Source organism: Ornithorhynchus anatinus, chromosome 18 (assembly GCF_004115215.2).
Source record: "Ornithorhynchus anatinus isolate Pmale09 chromosome 18, mOrnAna1.pri.v4, whole genome shotgun sequence".
Lineage (NCBI taxonomy): Eukaryota > Metazoa > Chordata > Mammalia > Monotremata > Ornithorhynchidae > Ornithorhynchus > Ornithorhynchus anatinus.
Window position 1 is genome coordinate 43,764,135 of NC_041745.1, and position 21,446 is coordinate 43,785,580.

Here is a 21,446-nt window from a genome sequence, read left to right on the forward strand (position 1 = left end):
GGGAGGGAGGACGGCTGCAAGGGGGGGAGAGCCGCAGAGGGAGAGGAGAGCCGCGGGGGGGAGAGCCGCAGGGGCAGAGGACAGCCGCGGGCGACGGAGCGCTGCAGGTTAGCGTCCAAACCCCCGTGTGCCCGGCCGTGTGCACGCCCGCGTGCTCGTGTCCCCGCAGGAGCCAGGCGCCCCGGCCCGTCCCTCCGTCTCTATCGGGCTCGGGGCCGGCCCCGCTCTTAGGGGGAATGCGGTAGGAGCGATGCGCCCCCCGCCCCCCGCCGCTCCCTGAGACCCCCCCCCCCCCGCGTCCCTCCCTCCCCCCGTCCATCCCTCCATCCCCGTCCCCCGGGCTGCGGCGCTTTGCTCAGGACCGGGCCCGGGAAGGACCGGCTCCGTAGAGGGGGGCGGGGGGGAGGGGAGGAGGGGGCTGCGGGGGGGCGGGAGGGGGAGGGGGAGGAGCAGCGGGAGGAGGAGGAGGAGGAGGAAGGAGGAGGAAGAGCGGCGGCGGTGGCCTCGGCGGTGTCGCGGACGGCGAGGTAGGTAGGGGGGCTTCGCACCTTCTCCCCTCCCCGCCCCCCGCCGGACGGGCTAAGGGGGGGGGGAGGGGCGCCGGGGGGGGAGGGGCTGCCGAACTTTGGGGGTCCGTTCCCCCCACCCCGGGGGCGGGGGGGGGCTGCACAACTGTGTGCGCGCGCGTGTGTGTGTCCGGGGGCGGGGGAAGGGAGGGGAAACTGAGGCCCCAATCTCCGGTCCTGCTGGGGGAGGGGGAGGAGGACGGAGGGTCGCCGTCACTTTTCGGACGGACGGACGGTTTGATGGACGGATGGGTGGGTGGATGGATGGATGGGTGGATGGATGGGTGGGTGGATGGATGGATGGATGGATTGTCGGGGGGCCCCCTCCTCTCCTCTCCCCTCCCCTCCCGGCCCCCCGCGGCGTGAGAAGGACGGGCCGGGGGGGAGGGGGCGGGTGGGGGGGGGGGTCCCCGCTCCCACACTGAGCGGTACGAGAGGCCGGGACCCCTCCCCCCGCCCTGCCGCATCTCCTCCCCTCCCCCACGTCTCTCCCCGCCCGCTGTCTCTCCCCCATCCCCGTCTCTGTCTCCGTGTCTCTCCCCCATCCCCGTCTCTCCCTGACGGTCTCAGTCCGTCCGTCCGTCGTCTCTTTATGTCTCTGTCCCCGTGTCTCCCCGCTCCGTCTCTCCCTGTCCGACTGTCTCTTTACGCCTCCGTCTCTCCGGGCCTCGCTCGCCGTCTCTGGCTGTCTCTTTATGTCTCTGCGTCCCCGCCCCTCGCTCTCTGTCTCTCTCTCCCCGTCTGTCTCTCTCCCCGACTCCGTCTCTCCCCACGCTGTCTCTCTCTGACCGTCTGTCTCTCTGTGTCTCTGCCTGCCTCTGTCTCTCCGCCCCTCCCTCGCTGTCTCTCTCTCTCTCTCTGTGTCTCTCTGTGACTCTGTCTCCGTCCCCGTCTCTCCCCACTCGCTCTCTGTCTCTCTCTCAGCCTGTCTCTCTAGGACTGTCTCCCTCTCTGTCTCTCTCAGCCTGTGTCTCTCAGACTCTGTCTCTGTCTCTCTCAGCCCGTCTCTCCACGACTCTGTCTCTTTCAGGCTGTCTCTCTATGACTCTGTCTCTGTGTCTCTCAGCCTGTCTCTTTATGACTCCTCCGGCCTGTCTCTCTGTGAGTCTCTGTCTCTCAGCCTGTCTCTCCGTGACTCTGTCTCTCACTCTCTCAGGCTGTCTCTCTATGACTGTCTCTGTGTCTCTCAGGCTGTCTCTTTGTCTCTCTCAGCCTGTCTCTCCGTGACTCTGTCTCTCTGTCTCTCTCAGGCTGTCTCTCTAGGACTGTCTCTGTCTCTCTCAGCCTGTCTCTTTATGACTCCTTCAGCCTGTCTCTCTGTGACTCTCTGTCTCTCTGTCTCTCTCAGCCTGTCTCTCCATGACTCTGTCTCTCTGTCTCTCTCACTCGCTCAGGCTGTCTCTCTACGACTCTGTCTCTGTCTCTCTCAGCCTGTCTCTCTGTCTCTCTCAGCCTGTCTCTCCGTGACTCTGTCTCTCTGTCTCTCTCAGCCCGTCTCTCCATGACTCTGTCTCTGTGTCTCTCTCAGCCTGTCTCTCTGTGACGCTGTCTCTGTCTCTCACAGCCTGTCTCTTTATAACGCTCTCTCTGTCTCTCTCTCTCTCTCTCTCAGCCTGTCTCTTTACGATTCTCTCTGTCTCCGTCTCTCTCCACCCGTGTACGACTCTCTCTCTCTCTGTCTCTATCTCTCTCAGCCTGTCTCTCTCTGACTCTCTCTCTGTCTCTGTGTCTCTCGGCCTGTCGATCAATGACTCCTTCAGCCTGTCTCTCCAGGACAGTCTCTCTCTGTCTCTGTCTCTGTCTCAGCCCGTCTCTCTGTGACTGTCTCTGTCTCAGCCCGTCTCTCTAGGACTGTCTCTCTCCCAGCCCGTCTCTCTATGTCTCCGTCTCTGTCTCAGCCCGTCTCTCTAGGACTCTGTCTCTCCCTGTCTCTCCCCACTGGCTCTCTCTGTCTCTGGGCCCATCTCTGGTCCCCTCGCTCAGTGTCTCTGTCGGGCCGCCTCTCTAAGACCCTGTCTCTGGGTCCCTCCCTCCGCCTATCTCTTTATGACCCTCTGTCTCTCCCTGTCTCTGCCTGTCTCTGTGGAGAGAGAGAGAGAGTGTGGGTGTGTGCGGTGCAGCCGCTGCGTGCGGCCTGTCGGCCCGCCGTGGGCAGGGATCGTCTCTCTTTATGGCCGGACGGTACTTTCCAAGCGCTCAGTACGGTGCTCTGCACACTGTGAGCGCTCAATCCGTAAGATCGAAGGAATGAAGCTGTCCGGCGGCCCCCATGTCCCATATCCGGTGGTCTCGATGACCCGTGTCCGGAGGCCCCGATGACCCGTGGCCGGCGGCCCCGATCACCGTGTCCAGCGGCCTTGATGACCCTCGTCCAGTGGCCCTGATGACCCTTGTCCGGCGGCCCTGATGGCCCGTGTCCAGAGACCCCGATGACCCTTGTCCGGCGGCCTCGATGTCCCATATCCGGTGGTCTCTATGACCCGAGTCCAGAGGCCCCGATGACCCTTGTCCGGCAGCCCCGATGACTCTTGTCCAGCGGCCTTGATAACCCTCGTCCAGCGGCCCCGATGGCCCTTGTCCGGCGGCCTTTGTGGCCCACGTCCGGCGGCCCTTATGACCCTTGTCCAGCGGCCCCGATGACCGTGTCCAGCGGCCCCGATGACCTTATCCAGTGGACTTGATGGCCCGTGTCCAGCGGCCCTGGTGACCCTTGTCCAACTACCCTGATGACCCGTGTCCGGCGGCCCCGATGACCATGTCCGGCATCCCTGATGACCCTTATCCAGCGGACTTGATGGCCCGTGTCCAGCGGCCTTAATGGCCCGTGTCCAGCGGCCCTGGTGACCCCCGTCAACGACCCCGATGACCCTTGTCCGGCGACCCCGATGACCATGTCCAGCGGCCTTGACGACTCTTGTCCAGCGGCCTCGATGGCCCGTGTCCAGCGGCCCTGGGGACCCTTGTCCAACGACCCCGATGACCCTTGTCCGGCGACCTCGATGACCTTTGTCCAGCGGCCCTGATGACCCGTGTCCAGCGCCCGCCCAGAAATCCTGCCGCGACCCCGTCACCCCAATTACCCCGGTCCCCTCCCCGGCCAGAACCCCCAGGCCCCGGTCCGCACCCCGCCCGTCGGGAGAGAGTCTCTGCGGTCGGTGTCTCTGTGGTGTGCGTCTCTGTCCCCCCGGAGAGAGACGCCTCCCCCCGGGAGGCCTCCCCTCCCCCCCGGCCCCCCCCCCAGCGTGGCTCAGGACAATTAAGCTTTATGATTTCCTTATTAATCGCGTTTGAATTGCCATGCGATATTAAGTACGGCGAGATGGAGGTGATTTCCGGAGAAAGGCCTTTTCCACTCCGGGAACCCAAGTCACACGCGCCGTCCTAGCGGGGACCGGCCGGGAGCCGGACCCCTCGTCTCCCGGCGCCGTTGCTTCGGACTCTCCCGGGCGCTTAGTACAGCGCTCCGCGAGCAGCGAGCGCTCGGTAAATATCACCGGGGGAGAACGAGGGACGGAGAGTGGCGAGGGGTGTCGGGTGCTGGGCCTCTGAGGGAGGGACAGGGGACGGAGAGGGGGTGACAGTTGCATAGTTTGATTTCTCCGTATGTTCGCCCCACGGAGTCGCTTATTCGTCTAGCGCTTAGAACAGTGCTTTGCACATAGTGAGCGCTTAACAGATGCCATCGATATTAGAATCATTTAGCCGTTTCGTCCCGATGGCTGTTTGGCCGCTCTCTGCGCCAGCGGTTGCATCAGTGGAGTCGATTCCCGCCTTCCCCTTCTTCTCCCACTGTCTCTTACTGGCTTTAGGGCGGGGAAACTGGGCCTCGCCTTTAGCGTCGTCGTCGTCCCCCCCCCCCCCCCCCAAGTGCTTAGTACAGTGCCGGGCCCTCAAGAGGTGATCGGTACAGCGCCGTGGCCTCGGTAGTCGGGGCACTCGGCGGGCGATCGGGACGCTGCCGTGCGTTCGGTAGGTGAAGGGTATGGCCCTGGGGGCTCAGTAGGCGTTCAGTACGGCGCTGCGTGTTCGGGAGGCGATCGGTACAGAGCCGTGCTCCCGGGTGATGGGTAAAGGCGCCGCGCGCTCAGCAGGGGATCGGGACGGTCGCTGGGTGTTCGGTAGATGATCGGCCCAGTAGGTGATCAGTACGGTCGATGGGCGTTCGGTAGACGATGGGTAAAGGCGCCGCGCGCTCAGCAGGGGATCGGGACGGTCGCTGGGTGTCCGGCAGACGATCGGTAAATTTGCTGCGCGCTCGGTAGGAGATCAGTACGGTTGCCGTACGCTCAATGGGCAATCAGTACAGTGCTGGACACTCGATAGAGGCAATCGGCACAGTGCCGTGCAATGAGGAGGAGTCACTCAGCGACTGCCGTGGAGTTCTGAATTCCCGCCAGGTCACCCCTCTCCCCGACTTCGAAGCGCGGCTCAGTGGCAAGAGCCCGGGCTTGGGAGTCAGGGGTCGCGGGTTCTAATCCCGCCGCCGCCGCCACGAATCGGCCGTGCGACCTTGGGGAAGTCACTTCTCGGTGCCTCGGTTCCCTCATCCGGAAAATGGGGATGAAGACTGTGAGCCCCACGTGGGACAACCCGATGACCTCGTACCCCCCAACAGCGCTTAGAACAGTGCTCGGCACGTAGGAAGCGCTAAACGGATGTCATCGTCATTATTATTATGACTAAAGTCACGCCTCCTCCAAGAAGCCTTCCCGGATAAGGCCCTCTTTTCCCCGGCCGGCTCTCCCTTTCGCATCATCGACGTACCTGGACCCGTGACCGCCCCCAAACCCCACGTATTAGGTACATATCTTTAAATTATAGATTACAAATTATTTTATTTCTGTTACCATCTGTCTCTCCCCCAACTATTGTCATCATCATCATCATTATTATTATTATGCTATCTGTTAAGCGCCTACTACGTGCCGCGCACTGTTCTGAGCGCCGGAGGGGATACGGAGTCATCAGGTTGTCCCCCGGGGGGCTCCCCGTCTTCCGCCCCGTTTTCCAGCTGAGGTCACCGAGGCCCAGAGGAAGGGAAGCGACCGGCCCGAGGTCACACAGAGGGCACGTGGCCGAGCCGGGATTAGAACCCAGGTCCCTCTGAGTTCCCGAGCCCGGGCTCTTGCCGCCAGGCCACGCCGGCAGCTCGGCGTGGGCGGGGAACTGGTCTAGCAACTCCGTTGCATCCGTCCGATGGTATTCATTGAGCGCTTCCCGGGTGCGGGGCACTGTACCGAGCGCTTGGGAAAGTACGACACAGCAATGAAGAGTGCCGATCCCTGCCCACCACGAGCTCACCGCCTAGAGGAGTGTGCTCTCCCCAGCGTTTAGTGCGGTGCTCTGCACGTAGTAGGCGCTCACTAAATACCCCTGATGAGGGTGACGACTGATGCCGTGCGCGGCGCGCAGAGCGCCGTGCCGAGCGCTGAGTGTGTGCAAGGAGCTCAACTGGATGCCTGCGGCAGAAGCGAGAAGCAGCGTGGCTCAGCGGCCAGAGCCCGGGCTTGGGAGTCAGAGGTCGTGGGTTCGAATGCCGGCACCGCCGCCTGTCAGCTGGGTGACTTCGGGCAAGTCACTTCGCCGCTCCGGGCCTCAGTGACCTCATCTGGAAAATGGGGATTAAGACCGGGAGCCCCACGAGGGACACCCTGATGACCTCGTGTCTACCCCAGCGCCTAAAACAGTGCTTGGCGCAGAGCGGGCGCTTAGCAAATACCATCGTTCCCATTATCCCGGAGGGCCGTAGTGGGCACCTACTGTGCGCAGAGCGCTGTACCGGGCGCTTGCGGTGTGCTGAGCGCCGGACCTGGGCAAGAGTAGGCCGTGAGAAGAAGCAGCGGGGCCTCGCGGATCGAGCCCGGGCCCGAGAGTCGGAAGGACCCGGGTTCTGATTCCGCCTCCGCCACCCGTCTGCTGCCGTGTGACCGATGAGCGGTATTTATGGAGCCCTCTCTGTGTGCAGAGCACTGTACTGAGCGCTCCCTTGATAGATAGATTCATTCCCTGCCCCCGGCAAGCTCGCTTGACTTCTCTGGGCCTCAGTTCCCTCACCTGGAAAATGGGGATGCAGACGGTGAGCCCCGAGTGAGTCATGAGACGCGTCCAATCCGACGTGCTTGCGTCTGCCCCGGCGCTCAGTACACCGCCCGGCACATAGGAGAAGCAGAGTGGCTTGGCGGACGGAGCCCGGGCCCTGGGAGTCGGAGGGACCTGGGTTCCAATCCCGCCTCCGCCACGTGTCTGCCGGGTGACCTTGGGCCAGTCGCTTCACTTCTCTGGGCCTCGGTGACCTCATCTGTCAAATGGGGATGAAGACTGGGAGCCCCACGTGGGACAACCTGATGACCTGGTTATCTCCCCCGGCGCTTAGAACAGTGCTTGGCGCGGAGTAAGCGCTTAATAAATACCAACATTATTGTTGTTATTACTCTCTGGGCCTCAGTTCCCTCATCTGTCAAATGGGGATTAAGTGTGTGAGCCCCAGATGGGCCCGGGACTGTGTCCGACCCCACTGTCTTGTATCTACCCCAGCGCTTAGAACGGTGTTTGGCACGTAGTAAGCGCTTAACAAGTACCGCGATTGTTATTATTACTAAGTCACTTCGCTTCTCTGAGCCTCAGTTACCTGATCTGTAAATTGGGGATGAAGAGCGTGAGCCTCATGAGGAACAGGGACTGTGTCCGACCCGACTGTCTTGTATCTACCCCGGCGTTTAGAACAGTGTTTGATACATGGTAAGCGCTTAACAAGTGCCGTAATAAAAATGATAATAAATAATAGTTTTCAACTATTAAGTCACTTCGCTTCTCTGGGCCTCGGTTCCCTCCTCTGTAAAATGGGGATTAAGCGTCGGGCCGCCATGCGGGACGGGGACTGGGTCCAACCTGATGACCTGCCCACAGTAAGCGCTCAATAGATCCGATCGAATGAACGATCTCGTCTCTTCCCCGGCGCTTAGCACAGTGCCCGGCACAGAGTAAAGGCGCTTCACCAGGACCATTCATTTTCATTCATTCATTCACGCGTGCGGTGGTATTTACTGAGCGCCTCTGAGCATCCTCCAGAAGCAGCGCGGCTCAGGGGAAAGAACCCGGGCTGGGGAGTCCGAGGTCCTGGGTTCAAACCCCGGTTCAGCCGCTCGTCAGCCTTGTGACTTCGGGCAAGTCACTTCTCTGGGCCTCAGTGACCTCATCTGGAAAATGGGGCTGAAGACCGTGAGCCCCATGTGGGTCAACCTGATCGCCTTGTATCCTCCCCAGCGCTTAGAACGGTGCTTTGCACGTAGTAAGCGCTTAACTGATGCCATAATGATTATCATCATAGCCGAGTCGCGGCTCCGGGCCGGGCCTCGGCGTCCCCCCGCCGAGTGCCGGCCAGCGGAGCGGGGCGCCCTCGAACCTAGGCCGGGCGTTCAGCGGTCTGCCCATCGAGGGGAGATCCCGGCTTCTCGAACCCAGGACGAGCCATCCCTTCCCCCTGCTCCTTTAGCGAAAATGCAAAAAGACGCCTTTTTGCTAATTGAAAAATGGCCGGATCGAATCTCCATTTCTCCCCCCTATTTTTCCCAGCCCGGCGGCCTCCGTGGAGGGGCCAGTCTCCCGACGGAGTGCGGGCGGGGGGGGTCGGGCGGCGGCCTGGAGCCCGGGACCACTTTCTCACAAAGTATTTATGAGAGTATTTAGAGGAGCAGCGCGGCTCCGTGGCCAGAGCCCGGGCTGGGGCGTCAGAGGCCCTGGGTTCTAATCCTGGGCGTCTGCTGGGGTGAAATGTGAAATCCGATTAGCTTGCGTCTACCCCGGCGCTCAGCACAATGCCCAGCACAGAGGAGAAGCAAAGCGGCTTATCGGATAAAGCCCGGGCCTGGGAGTCTGAAGGACCTGGGTTCTAATTCAGGTCCCGCCGCTCGTCTGCTGGGTGACCTTGGGCGGGCCGCTCTACTTCTCTGGGCCTCGGTGACCCCACCTGTAAAATGGGGATTAAGACCGCGAGCCCCACGTGGGACTACCTGATGACCTTGTATCTACCCCGGCGCTTAGCACAGTGCTTGACATATAGTAAGCGCTTAACAAATATCATCATCATCATCATCATCATCATTATTATTTAACATTCTCCTGGAATGGGAGGAGCACCCCACCTCAGTGGAAAGAGCACGGGCCCGGGAGTCAGAGGACCTGTCTGCCGGCTGGCTGCTGGGCGACCTTGGGCGAGTCACCCGGCTACTCTGGGCCTCAGTTTCCTCATCTGTAACGTGGGGATTCAATGCCTCTTCTCCCTCCTACTTAGACCGTGAGTCAGGGTCTGTTTCTGACCTGCCTTAGGCTGTAAGCTCGTCCCCTAATAATAATAATTTGGGTATTTGCTAAGCGCTTATTATGTGCCAGGCACTGGGGTGGATACAAGCAAATCGGGTTGGACGCGGTCCCCGTCTCCCACGCGGGGCTCCCGGTCTCGATCCCCATCTGACAGGTGAGGGAACCGAGGCACGGAGGAGGCGAAATGACTCGCCCAGGGCCACCCAGCAGGCAAGTGGCGAAGCAGCGCGGCTCAGTGGCGAGAGCCCGGGCTGGGGAGTCAGAGGTCGTGGGTTCGAATCCCAGCTCTGCCTCTTGCCAGCTGTGAGACTGTGGGCCAGTCACTTCACTTCTCTGTGCCTCCGTTCCCTCATCTGTGAAATGGGCATTAAGACGGTGAGCCTCGCGTGGGACGACCCGATTCCCCCGTGTCTACCCCAGCGCTTAGAACGGTGCTCGGCACATAGGAAGCGCTTGACAGATACCAACATCATCATTATTAATCCACGACCTTCTGACTCCCAGGCCCGGACTCTAGCCACGCTGCTTCCCGCTGTGGGCGGGGAATGCGTCTGTTTCTTGTTCTCCCGCGCTCTCCCAAGCGCTCAGTACAGTGCTCTGCACACAGTAAGCGGTCGAGAAATCCGACTGGATGACTGACTCGAGCGCCAAGGTTCGTCGTCGGTTCCGCTGACGCCCGGAAGCCGCGCCGTCCCCGGGAGCTGCAGTGACCGCGGGCGAGTCACTTCACTTCTCCGTGCCTCGGTGACCTCATCTGGAAAATGGGGATGAAGACCGGGAGCCTCACGGGGGACGACCTGATGACCCTGTACGTCCCCCAGCGCTTAGAACGGCGCTCTGCGCGTAGTAAGCGCTTCGCCAATACCAACCGATACCTAATCGCGTGATAGCCCACGTTTCCACCTCCCTTTTCCTAGACCAGGAGCCCGCGTCGGGACAGGGACCGCGTCCGCCTCGGCCCTGCCGACCTTCCCCCGACGCTCGCCGAATCCCCCCTCCGTCGGGGCTCCCGGGAGCAATGAGAACTGCGGCGTTCGGTAAGCGCCTACCGTGGGCCGGGCACCCTCCGAAGCGCCGGGGTGGAGACGAGGGTTGAACGCGGTCCCCGTCCCCCGTGGGGCTCCCGGTCTCCATCCCCGTTTTACAGATGGGGTGGCCGAGGCCCGGAGGAATGAAGCGACTGGCCCAAGGCCTCCCAGCTGACAGGCGGCGGAGCCGGGATTAGAACCCCGGACCTGACTCCCAGGCCCGGGCTCCGGCCCTGCGTGGCTCAGTGGAAAGAGCCCGGGCTGGGGAGTCGGAGGTGGTGGGTTCCAATCCCGGCTCCGCCGCTTGTCGGCCGTGTGACTCGGGGCCGGTCACTTCACTCCTCTAGGCCTCGGTGACCTCATGGGGATGGAGACCGTGAGCCCCCCGTGGGACGGGGACTGTGTCCGACCCGATCCGCTTGTATCCATCCCGGCGCTTAGTACAGCGCCTGGCACCTAGTTAAGCGCTTAACGAACACCCTAAGCGCTATTATGATTAGTCCTGCGGCCCAGGCGGCCGGGTGGTCGGCGGGCGGGAGACCGACCTGCTGTGCGGGTCTCGGCCGTGCCACCCGCGGAAGCTGGCGTCGCCTCCTCCAGGGACACCTCCCGCAACTTCCGGAGAAGCGGCGCGGCTCGGCGGAAAGAGCCCGGGCTTGGGAGTCAGAGGTCATGGGTTCGAATCCCGGCTCCGCCACTTGTCAGCTGCGTGACCGTGGGCGAGTCACTTCACTTCTCGGGGCCTCAGTGACCTCATCTGGAAAATGGGGACGGTGAGCCCCAGGTGGGACAACCTGATTCCCCTGTGTCTACCCCAGCGCTTAAGAACAGTGCTTGGCGCTTAACAGATACCAACATTATTATCATTCCAGAGGCGACAACACGGGCCGGAAAGATCCAGGAAGTGTGGACAGACGCAGGGACACCAAAGGGACCGCGGGAATTCCTGCTTCCCAATCCCGCCGCCCCCCTGGGAGAGGGGTCCCCGGCGGGGCAGGGGACGGCGGGTTCGACTCCCGGGACTCCCTCCGTCCCCGCGGGGAGCCGGGAACTGGACACGTCCGCCGGTCCGGGGGGGGGGGGGCGGACGGGTCCGCGGACCACCCTCCGGGCCGGCTCGGCCGGGGAGAGGCAGGGACGGAGAGGGGCGACGCGGGGGCGTTGGACGGTCCGTGCCGGGTCACCGGGGGACGGTCGGGGATGGACAGGGAAGAGTGAGGGGGGTCGGATGGCTTGTACTGGTTCACATAGAGATGGCGGGATCATATAGAGATGGCGGGATCATATCTCATTCTCCAGTGTACTGTCCCAAGCGCTTAGTACAGTGTTCTGGACTCGGCGAGGGCTCGATAATCCCCGGGTCGATCGACTTGAGAAAGTCTGAGCTTAAATTAGACAAATTGGGTGCAGCTCCTTTCCCAAACAGAACTCCGACTCCAGAGGGACAGAGAGAGAGAGAGAGAGAGAGAGAGCGCGCGTGAGGATTTTATCCCCATTTTACAGGTGAGGTCACCGAGGCACAGAGAAGTGACTTAATAATAGTAACAATCGCGGTATTTGTTAAGCGCTTACGATGTGAAAAGCACCGTTCTAAGCACTGGGGGCATACAAGGTGATGAGGTCGTCCCACGTGGGGCTCCCAGTCTTCATCCCCGTTTTACAGATAAGGGGACGGAGGCCCAGAGAAGTGAAGTGACTGGCCCAAAGTCCCACAGCTGGCAAGCGGCGGAGCTGGGATTCGAACCCAGGACCTCGGACTCCCAAGCCCGGGCTCTTTCCACCGAGCCCCGCCGCTTCTCTTGGCCAAGGACCCAGAGCAGGCTGAGGGCAGAGCGGGCATCATCCCCGGCCCCCCGGCCCCCCGCCCCAGCTCCCACCCCTCACCCCAAGCAGCTCAGTCCTTGGGCGGGTCACTTCACTTCTCTGGGCCTCCGTCCCCTCATCTGTAAAACGGGGATCGAAACCGTGAGCCCCACGTGGGACGGACACCGGGTCCAACCCGATCTGTTGGCATCCACCCCGGCGCTTCGTACGTTTGGCGCGGAGTAGGCGCTTAACAAATAGCACGATCATCGGCATTATCGCGATCATCGTCTCGTTTTAGCAAGGTGAGGCCACCTGAGATCGCTTTGGTCACTGTGGGGGGGTCGCTGTGGGGTCATCACGGGAGGCGGGGACCACTTAGGTCCGCTCCAGGCCGGCCCATAGGGCAGTTGGGGGCACCGCACCGGGAGCGCCACGCTAGACGCATCAGGCTCCTCCCCACCCTCCTCCGGCCGCGGAGCCCGAGGCCTCCATTCCCTCCCATCTTCGGGGGGCTCCCGCCGGCTCCTGGCGGGGTCCGGGAGCGAGACGCCCGGGTCTTCTGCCCCGGACCCCTACGCTCAGCCCCGAGAGGGCGGGCCTGGGGGTCAGAGGACCCGGCTTCTAATCCCGCTCCGCCCCTGGCCCCTTAGGAGACCCCGAGGCGTCGCTTCGCTTCACTGGGCCTCGATTTCCTCCTCCGTAAAATGGGAAGTCAGCTGCCGTTCTCCCTCCCCCTTAGACGGTGGGACCGGGCCCGCGTCCGACCCGATCGTCTCGCCTCTGAGCCGGTGCTCAGCGCGGTGTTTGGAACGGGGTGAGCGCTTAACCGATTCTACCGCTAACTACTATTATGACGACGATTATGATCATTATTATTACGATTGACACTTCTTTTCGGGCCAGGGCATAAGGGACCGCTCCCCCTCTAGACCGGAAGCAGTCCTTATTGTGGCGTACCCTCCCAAGCGCTCAGTACAGTGTTCCGCACAGAGTGAGCGCTCGATAAGTACGATTCGCAGACCGACCGTAAAGGACGGGAAGCCGGCCGACCCACCGCACGGGAGGGGGTGTTCCGGGGGGACGCGTTCCCTGCCCTCGACGAGCTCGTCAGTATACACAGATAGATAAGTAATTAATAAATGAACGACGGCGCGGAATGGGTCCGGGGAGGGCGAGTCCCGGGCCCGAGCGACGGGCCGTGGGCAGGGGCGGCTCCGCTCCTTGAGGGGCGTGGGTGTGAGAGCGTCGCCCCGTCGGAAGATGTGTGTGTGTCTTTGGGGGCGAGTTTATCGGGGGGGGGGGGAGTCTGCGGGTGGGTGCGTTCGCGTCAGCGTGTGAGTCTGTGGCGTATCTGCCAGCGGGCGTGCGTATAAATGTGTCTGTGTGAGTGCGTGTTTATGTGCGTATGCTTTTGCGTTCGCACGGGCGTGCTGGTGCAAGTGTGGTTGTGTCCGTGCGTCTGAGTGTGCGTGCGGATGTGGTCGGGTGAGCGTGCGTGTGTTTATGGCGGGGGTGTACCCGTGTGTGAGCGTGTGAGTTTATGCCGGCGTGTACGTGTCTGTGTGAGTTCGTGGGTGTGTGCGGGCCTATGCGTGTGGATGTGCGTGTGTGAGTTTATGCCGGCGTGTACGTGTCGGTGTGAGTTTATGCCGGCGTGTACGTGTCTGTGTGAGTTCGTGGGTGTGTGCGGGCCTATGCGTGTGGATGTGTGTGTGTGAGTTTACGGCGGGGTGTGTGTGTGTGTGTGTGGATGGGGGTCTACGGTGGTGTGTCTGTGCGGATATGGGTCTACGGTGCGGACGTGCGGCCGTGCGGCGTGAACGTGTCTGCGTGGGGGTGCGAGCGAACGTGGCCGTGAACGCGCGAGCGGCCGGCGGCGGTCCGGCCGGGCCGCGAAGGCCTCACGCGCCGTAGCGGGGGAGGATGACGACGAGGGCGGGCCGCAGGGACGGCCCCTCGGGCCTTTTCGGACGGAGCCCCGAAGGCGCCGCGTCGTCGACCGATGAGGGGGGGCCCTCGCCCGCCGCCCCCTTGCCTTCTGGCCTCGGCCCTCGCTCGGCCCCCGTCCTAGATCGGGCGGAGCGAGGTGGACGCTTCGAGGACCGGGGGGGGGGGGCGGTCGTCCATCCGGCCGTCCCTCCGGCCGTCCCTCGTCGCTACGTACCGAGCGCCTGCTGCGTTCAGACCGCCGTGCTGGGCCCCTGCCGCGTGCAGGGCGCCGTGCTGGGCGCCTGCTGTGTGTGGAGTGCTGCGTCGGGTGCCTGTTGGGTAGCAGGAAGCAGGATGGCACAGCGGACAGAGCTCGGGCCCGGGAGTCCGGAGATCGTGGGTTCTGATCCCGGTTCCGCCACTGGTCTGCTGGGTGACCTTGGGCAAGCCGCTTCACTTGACTGGGCCTCGGTGACCTCATCTGGAAAATGGGGGTTAAGACCGTGAGCCCCACGGGGGACCACCCGATGACCTTGTACCTACCCCAGCGTTTACAACAGTGCTCGGCACATAGTCAGCGCTTAACAAATACCAACATTATTATTACCACATATACACCCCCCCCCACCCGCACGTTTATTATTTAGTCATTTTTATTGAGCGCTTACTGTGTGCAAACACTGTTCTAAGCGAATGGGAGAGGACGGTAAAACAATAAACCGACACGTTCCCCGCCCACAACGAGCTCACGGTCTGGAGGGGGAGACGGGCCTAATAATAACTGATAATAATAATAATTATGGTATTTGTTAAGCGCTTACTAGGTGCCGAGCACTGTTCTAAGCGCTGGGGGAGATAGAAGGTCATCAGATGGTCCCACGGGGGGCTCACCGTCTTCATCCCCATTTTCCAGATGAGGTCACCGAGCCCAGAGAAGTTAAAGTGGCTCGCCCGAGGTCACACAGCAGACGGGTGGCGGAGCCGGGATCAGAACCCGCGACCTCTGACTCCCGGGCCCGGGCTCTTGCCTCGCCGCGTTAATAGACCGGTAAATAAATAAATTGATTAACGATATACACTTGCATACAAACGCACGCCTGCGTACAAGCAGAAAGACACTGAGACAGGTGCCTGCATACACACTGACACGCAGGCACGCACACAGATTGGGACACACCCGCATGTGTAAAAAGTCACAGGCACCTCCCCACACACACCCCCACACAGCGTGGCTCGGTGGAAAGAGCCCGGGCTTGGGAGTCGGAGGTCGTGGGTTCGAATCCCCGCTCCGCCGCTTCTCAGCTGGGTGACTTGGGGCAAGTCACCTCACTTCTCTGGGCCTCGCTTACCTCGTCTGTCAAATGGGGATGAAGACCGGGAGCCCCACGTGGGATAACCTGATCACCTTGTACCCCCCCCCCCCGCCAGCGCTTAGAGCAGTGCTTTGCACATAGTAAGCGCTTAACAGATATCACCGTAACTGTTATTATTACACAGACTCACACACAGAGACGCCCCCGGCCCCCTCCCCAAACCCTGGGAAGGTTTTCGTTTCCCCGCTTCCCTCTCTCCATAGCGGCCTATGTCTTGGCCTCTTTCAGTAGCTGTGACCAATGGGAGGGTCGTGGGGAGGGGGTCCCACAGATTTATAAATCTATAAATTATAATAAATCTAAATCAAGATTTATTCATTTAGGACTGTGTCTCGATCCCTCCTCGCTGACCCTGAATCCTCTGACCGCCCACTGTCCGACTCTCATTGCCCAGAAAAATAATAACGATATTTAATCATTCTGATACTGGTTAAGCGCTTGCCGGGCGCCGGGCACCGCGCGAAGCGCTGGGGCGGATTCAAAGCGAATCGGGTCGGGCGCAGTCCCCGTCGCCCGTGGGGCTCCCGGTCTCCACCCCCATTTTACAGAGGAGGGAACTGAGGCAGGGGGAAGTGAAGCGACCGGCCCGAGGTCACACGGCAGACGAGTGGCGGAGCCGGGATGGGAACCCGCGGCCTACTGAGCGCCGGGTCCGTGGCCTATCGGCCACGCCAGGCCGAGGCTCGGAAAAGCGAACTAACTTGCCCAAGGTCACGCAGCGGACACGGGCCAGAGCCGGGATCGGAACCCAGAGCCCCTGGTTCGCGGGCCCGGGTGCTTCCCGCTGGGCCGAGCTCGCCAAACTTTCGGGAGACGCGAGCTCCGTTTCGGGCCGTGACATCTGGAAAGGAGGTTATCGGTGTCGGGAAAGAACCTCCTGGAGGCACACGGCGGCGGCTCGCGAGGCGGGCTGTGTTTGCGGGGTCGGTGAGCCCGGCTCCTGCCCCCAGGTTCTGCGCATGTGAGAGGAAAATGTTTGCGCTGAAAGCATCGGAAGTGTGATGGCGCGACTTCCCGAGCGAAGTGGTGTGTGCTCGTCGCACGGAAGCTGTTCCAAAACAAACGGCGGGGAGGGGCGGATGGGGCTGAGGGGCTGAGGGGAGACCGAGGAGAGCGAGGCGGCCGCCGGGCCGGCCTCCCCCGGCTCCCTCCCGCTCTCCCTTCCCGCCGCCCTCCCCCGGCCCGCGCCCTCCGCAACCTCTCCGCCTGGCTACCCTCAAAGGCGGTCGGGCATCCGGCACCGCGCCCCGCACCCAGCGGGGCACCCGGGACGGCGGTCTCTCCTCTCCGGCCCCGACCCCGGCACCGGCCATCCGGTGCCCCTGACTGTCCCCTCTCCGTCCCCGGCTCTCTCCCGGGGATCCAGCACGGATTGTCCGATGCCCCTGACTCTCCCCAATCCGTCCCTCACTCTCCCCGAGTGACCCAGCAGGGACTATCCAACACTCCTGACTCTCCCCTCTCCATCCTGACTGTCCCCCAGTGATCCGGCGCGGACCGTCTAACCCCCCTGACTCTCCCCTCTCCATCCTGACTGTCCCCTTGTGACCCAGCATGATCCATCTCCCACTCCTGACTCTCCCCTCTCCATCCCTGACTCTCCCCCAGTGCCCCAGCACGGACCGTCCAACCCCCCTGCCTCTCCCCTCTCCATCCCGATTGTCCCCCAGTGACCCCAACCCCCTCTGGACCAGAGTGTGTTTCTGGGTCCCCGTTCCCTGTGGGGATGGAGGCCCCGGGGTTCACTCCTGCCAGGGGGGAGGAAGACGGGTTCCCCCCCCCCCGTCCCGTCCACCTCCTCCGTGGCCCTTCCCCCTCCGGCCCTCATCTGTCCGCACGTCCCTGCCCCGACCCTTCCAGCCTGTCACATAGAACGCGCTCCCCCGCGAGCCCCGGCCATCTCGGTTGGCCTTCCCGACTCTCGTCCCGCTCCATCCCGTCGGAACAGCCTTTTGGAGGGGAGCGGGCTTCCCCTGTCCGCTGCGATCGATACCGATTATACTGACAAAGGCTCGTATCCGTTCAGCACGTACTCGGCACCAAGCATTGTGCCAAGTGCTGGGAGGGCCTTCCCGTGGCTTCCAAAATTCCCCTGTTGCCTCTCCCCCACCTTCCCGGGATCTGCGCGGCCAGTTAACTCCTCACTCGGGGCTCGAGGCCGGGCCCTCGGCTTTTGTTTTTTTCATTTAAATGGTATTTGTTAAGCGTTTACTATGCGCCAGCCACGATACTGAGCACTCGGGTTGGTACGAGCTCATTGGGTCGGACCCAGTCCGTGAGGCTTACGTTCTTAATCCCCATTTTATAGGTGAGGAAACCGAGGCCGGGAGAAGCGAAGTGACCTTCCCAAGGCCCCACAGCAGACGGGCGGCAGAGCCGGGATCGGAACCCGGGTCCCCTGCCCTCCGGGCCCGGGCTCCGTCCACTAGGCCACGCTCCTTTGCTTGGCACAGTGTCAGAGCTTAGAACAGTGCTTGGCACGTAGCAAGTGCTTAAAAAATAATAATAATAATAATAATGATAAAGTTGGTATTTGTTAAGCGCTTACTATGTGCCGAGCACTGTTCTAAGCGCTGGGGTAGATACAGGGTCATCGGGTTGCTCCACGTGGGGCTCACAGTCTTAATCCCCATTTTACAGATGAGGGAACTGAGGCACAGAGAAGTTAAATGAGTCGCCCAAGGTCACACAGCTGACAGGTGGCGGAGCCGGGATCAGAACCCACGACCTCTGACTCCTGAGCCCGGCCTCTTTCCACTGAGCCGCGCCGCTTCTAATCCCACCTCCGCCACTTGTCTGCTGTGAGACCTCGGTCCAGTCACTTCGCTTCTCTCAGTTCCCCCGTCTGAAAAATGGGGCCGAAGACCGTGAGCCCCACTTGGGACAGGGACCGTGTCCAACCCCGTTGGCTTCTATTCCCCCGCAGCGTTTCGAACGGTGCCTGGCACATAGTGAGCGCTCAACAAATACCACAGTTATAATTACTATCAATCCCAGCTCCGCCACTTCTCGGCCCTGTGAACTCGGGCAAGTCACTTGAAGCGGCGTGGCTTAGTGGAAAGAGCCCGGGCTTGGGAGTCAGAGGTGGTGGGTTCTAATCCCGCCTCCACCGCTGATCAGCTGTGTGACTTTGGGCACATTGCTTCACTTCTCTGTGCCTCAGTTACCTCAACTGTAAAATGGGGGTGAAGACTGTGAGCCCCACGTGGGACAGCCCGATGACCTCGTATCTACCCCAGCGCTTGGAACAGTGCTCGGCGCATAGTAGGCGCTTACCAAATGCCATTATTAGTATTGTTCTCTGGGCCTCAGTTTCCTCATCTGTAAAATGAGGAAGAGCGTGAGCCCCATGTGGGACAGGGACTGGGTCCAACCGGATTAGCTTGTATCTGTTTAGGGCTTATGGGAAGCAGCGTGGCTCAGTGGAAAGAGCCCGGGCTTGGGAGTCAGAGGTCATGGGTTCTAATCCCGACTCCGCCGCTTGTCAGCTGGGTGACTGTGGGCGAGTCACTTCACTTCTCTGGGCCTCGGTGACCTCATCTGTCAAATGGGGGTGAAGACGGTGAGCCTCACATGGACAACCTGATGACCTTGTATCTCCCCCAGCGCTTAGAGCAGTGCCCTGCCCGTAGTAAGCGCTTAATAAATGCCATCATTATTATTATTCCCCCAGCGCTTCGGACGGTGCCTGGCGCACGGTAACCGCCTCACAAATACCAAAAAAGAAACAGGAAAAGCAGGGAGCGAGGGCGGGGGGATTGAGGACCGGCCCCAAAGGCTCCCCGGGCGAAGCTATTATCCGGTCTTCACCTCCTCGGGCCGGCAGCCGGAAGGGAGGGGGTTCGATGGCCTGAATCCTCAATGGGAACGTGCTCTATTTACCCTGTATCTCCCCCAGCGCTTAGAACAGTGCTCGGCACATAGTAAGCGCTTAACAAAGGCCGTCCTTAACGTTCCCCGGGGCCGGCCGGTCCGCCTTCCCCGCTTGTTTTGGTTTCTTCCAAGCCCGACCCCTGACAGATGGAGGGGAATTGGGCTGGGAATAATTAAGGCCGCGTCTGCCCGCCGCTGCCCAGCGGCGGGGCTCGGGCCGGGGAGTTCCACATGTCTGCTGTGTGACTTGGGGCAAGGCGCTTCACTTCTCTGGGCCTCGGTTCCCTCATCTGGAAAATGGGGATTGAGAATGTGAGCCCCAAGTGGGACGGCGACGGTGTCCAGTTGGTTGTGGGCGGAGAATGCGTCTTTTTATTGTTATATTTTACTCTCTCAAGGGCTAGTAGAGTGTTTTGCGTACCGTAAGCGCTCAGTAAATCCCGATAGAATGAATGATTAACTTGTACGTACCCCAGCGCTTAATACAGTGCCTAGCCAGCAGCATGGCGTAGTGGGTAGAGCCCGGGCCCGGGACTCAGAAGATCCTGGGTTCTAATCCCGGCTCCACTACCTGTCTGCTGTGTGACCTTGGGCAAGTCGCTTCGCTTCTCCTGGGCCTCAGCGACCTCATCTGTAAAAGGGGGATTGAGACCGTGAGCCCCACGTGGGACCGGGACCGTGTCCAACCTGATTTACTTGCACCCACCCCGGTGCTTAATACGGTGCCTGGCATACAGTAAGCGCTTAACAAGTACCAAAATGTTCCCAGTCCGGCCCCGGGGGGTCCGGGAACTCCTGGCTGTGGTCCTGACCCCCTCCGGGGGGACCGAAACCCCTCTGGGGATGCCCTGCTGTGCTGGGAAAGGTGGGCGAGCGGGAGGAGGCCTTTCTTATAAATTCTTATAAATCCCTCCCCTGCCCCCTCAGCTCACTGGTCACCCCTCACTGCGTCTATCCCATCCGTCGGTCGATCGACCATCCAGCAGTAGTACGTACTGAGCGCCGACTGCGTGCGGAACACTCTACGGAACACTGGGGAGAGGACCGTAGAGTCGGTAGAGGTGATCCCTGACCCCCAAGAACTTAAAGTCCTGCATAGGGAGCACTGTAATCATGATAATAATAATAATAATTATGGTACTTAGGCTTGGGAGAGCACCGGACTACTAGACTTTGTAGACTACTAGAATTAGTGGACTTCTAGAATTAGGAGACATGGTGTAGTGGATGGATCACGGGCCTGGGAGTCAGAAGGTCACGGGTTCTAATCCTGGCTCCGCCACTTTAGGCAAGTCACTTCACTTCTCTGGCCTCAGTTCCCCCGTCTCTAAAATGGGGATGGAGACCGGGAGCCCCACGTGGGACGTGGTCAGTGTCCACCCCCGTTTGCTCGTATCCGCCCGAGTGCTTAGTACAGTGCCCGGCACGCAGTAAGCACGTATCAAATACCATTTTATTATTATTGTGTTATAAGATCTCTGCCTTCAAGGAGGTTCTAGTCTTCTGTGTGCAGAGCAGTGTACCGAACACTTGGGAGAGGACAATAGAGTTAGGAGAGAGGATCCGGGCCCTCGGGGAGCAAGCCACTGAGCCCTTGGGGGACGACCGCAGAGTTGTAGACGCAGGCCCTGCCCCCAAGGAGCTTCCAGGCAGCTGCTGTGTGCAGAACGCTGTACTGAGCGCCCGGGAGGGGACGATAGTGTTGGTAGACGGGATCCCTGCCCTCCGGGAGCTGCCGGTTTGGGGGTACAGAGCCGGGCCCAGCGATCTCGCCCCTGTCACCCCCCCCGCCCAACCACCCTCAGCCGGCCCCGAGGGTGCGGCTGCGGGTCCCCTCTGGTCCTCGTTCTAGATGGAGCCGGCACCCGCGCCCCCTTTCTCATAATGGCTAATTAACGGTGGGCTTTGGCAAGCACTTACTATGTGCCCAGCGCTGGGCTAAGCACTTGGGGTGTTGAGCACAGATAACCAGGTCGGGTACGGTCCCTCTCCCACACGGGGCCGCCCGTCGAAACGGGGCGGGAGAACTGGTGTTAAGACCCCATTTTAGAGATGAGGTAAGTGAGGCCTAGAGGAGTAGAGTGACCTACTCAAGGTCACACAGGCGGCACGTGGTAGAGCCGGGATTAGAACCCTGCGTACATATCTGTAAATTATTTATTTGTATTGACGTCTGTCTCCCCACCGGATGTAAGCTCGTTGTGGGCAGGGAATGGGTCTGTTTATTGTATTGTAGTCTCCCAAGCGCTTAGAACAGTGCTCTGCACACCGGGAGCGCTCAATACAGACGATTGAAAGGAGGGGAATCGGGTCCTCTGCTTCCCAGGCCTGTGTTATAGGCACTAGGCCACGCTGATTCTTGGCCTAAGCGTAGGCGGGGGCCGGTGGGCGACTCCAAAGTCGGGACCCCCCTCGACCCGCGTCCCGCCTGCGCCCCCACCGCCGGGCACCGCCACGGCCCGGGCGTCTGTCCGCGGAGGTCCGTCCGTCCCCCCTCTCCACCCGGCCGTGGCCAATCGAGATTAAAAATGCATTAACCTCCTCGGAGATAG

At 61.3% G+C, this 21,446-nt stretch overlaps 1 protein-coding gene across 2 annotated transcripts in view; it reads left to right on the top strand.

Moving 5' to 3' along the window:
* Positions 1–473: 473 nt before the first annotated feature.
* DAB1 (DAB adaptor protein 1) overlaps positions 474–21,446 on the top strand; it is a 111,739-nt gene continuing 90,766 nt past the window's right edge. For both annotated transcript variants that reach the window (XM_029046709.1, XM_029046715.1), the window contains exon 1: positions 474–527. The gene's annotated coding sequence lies outside the window, so the exon portion shown is untranslated. The remainder of the gene's footprint in view (positions 528–21,446) is intronic.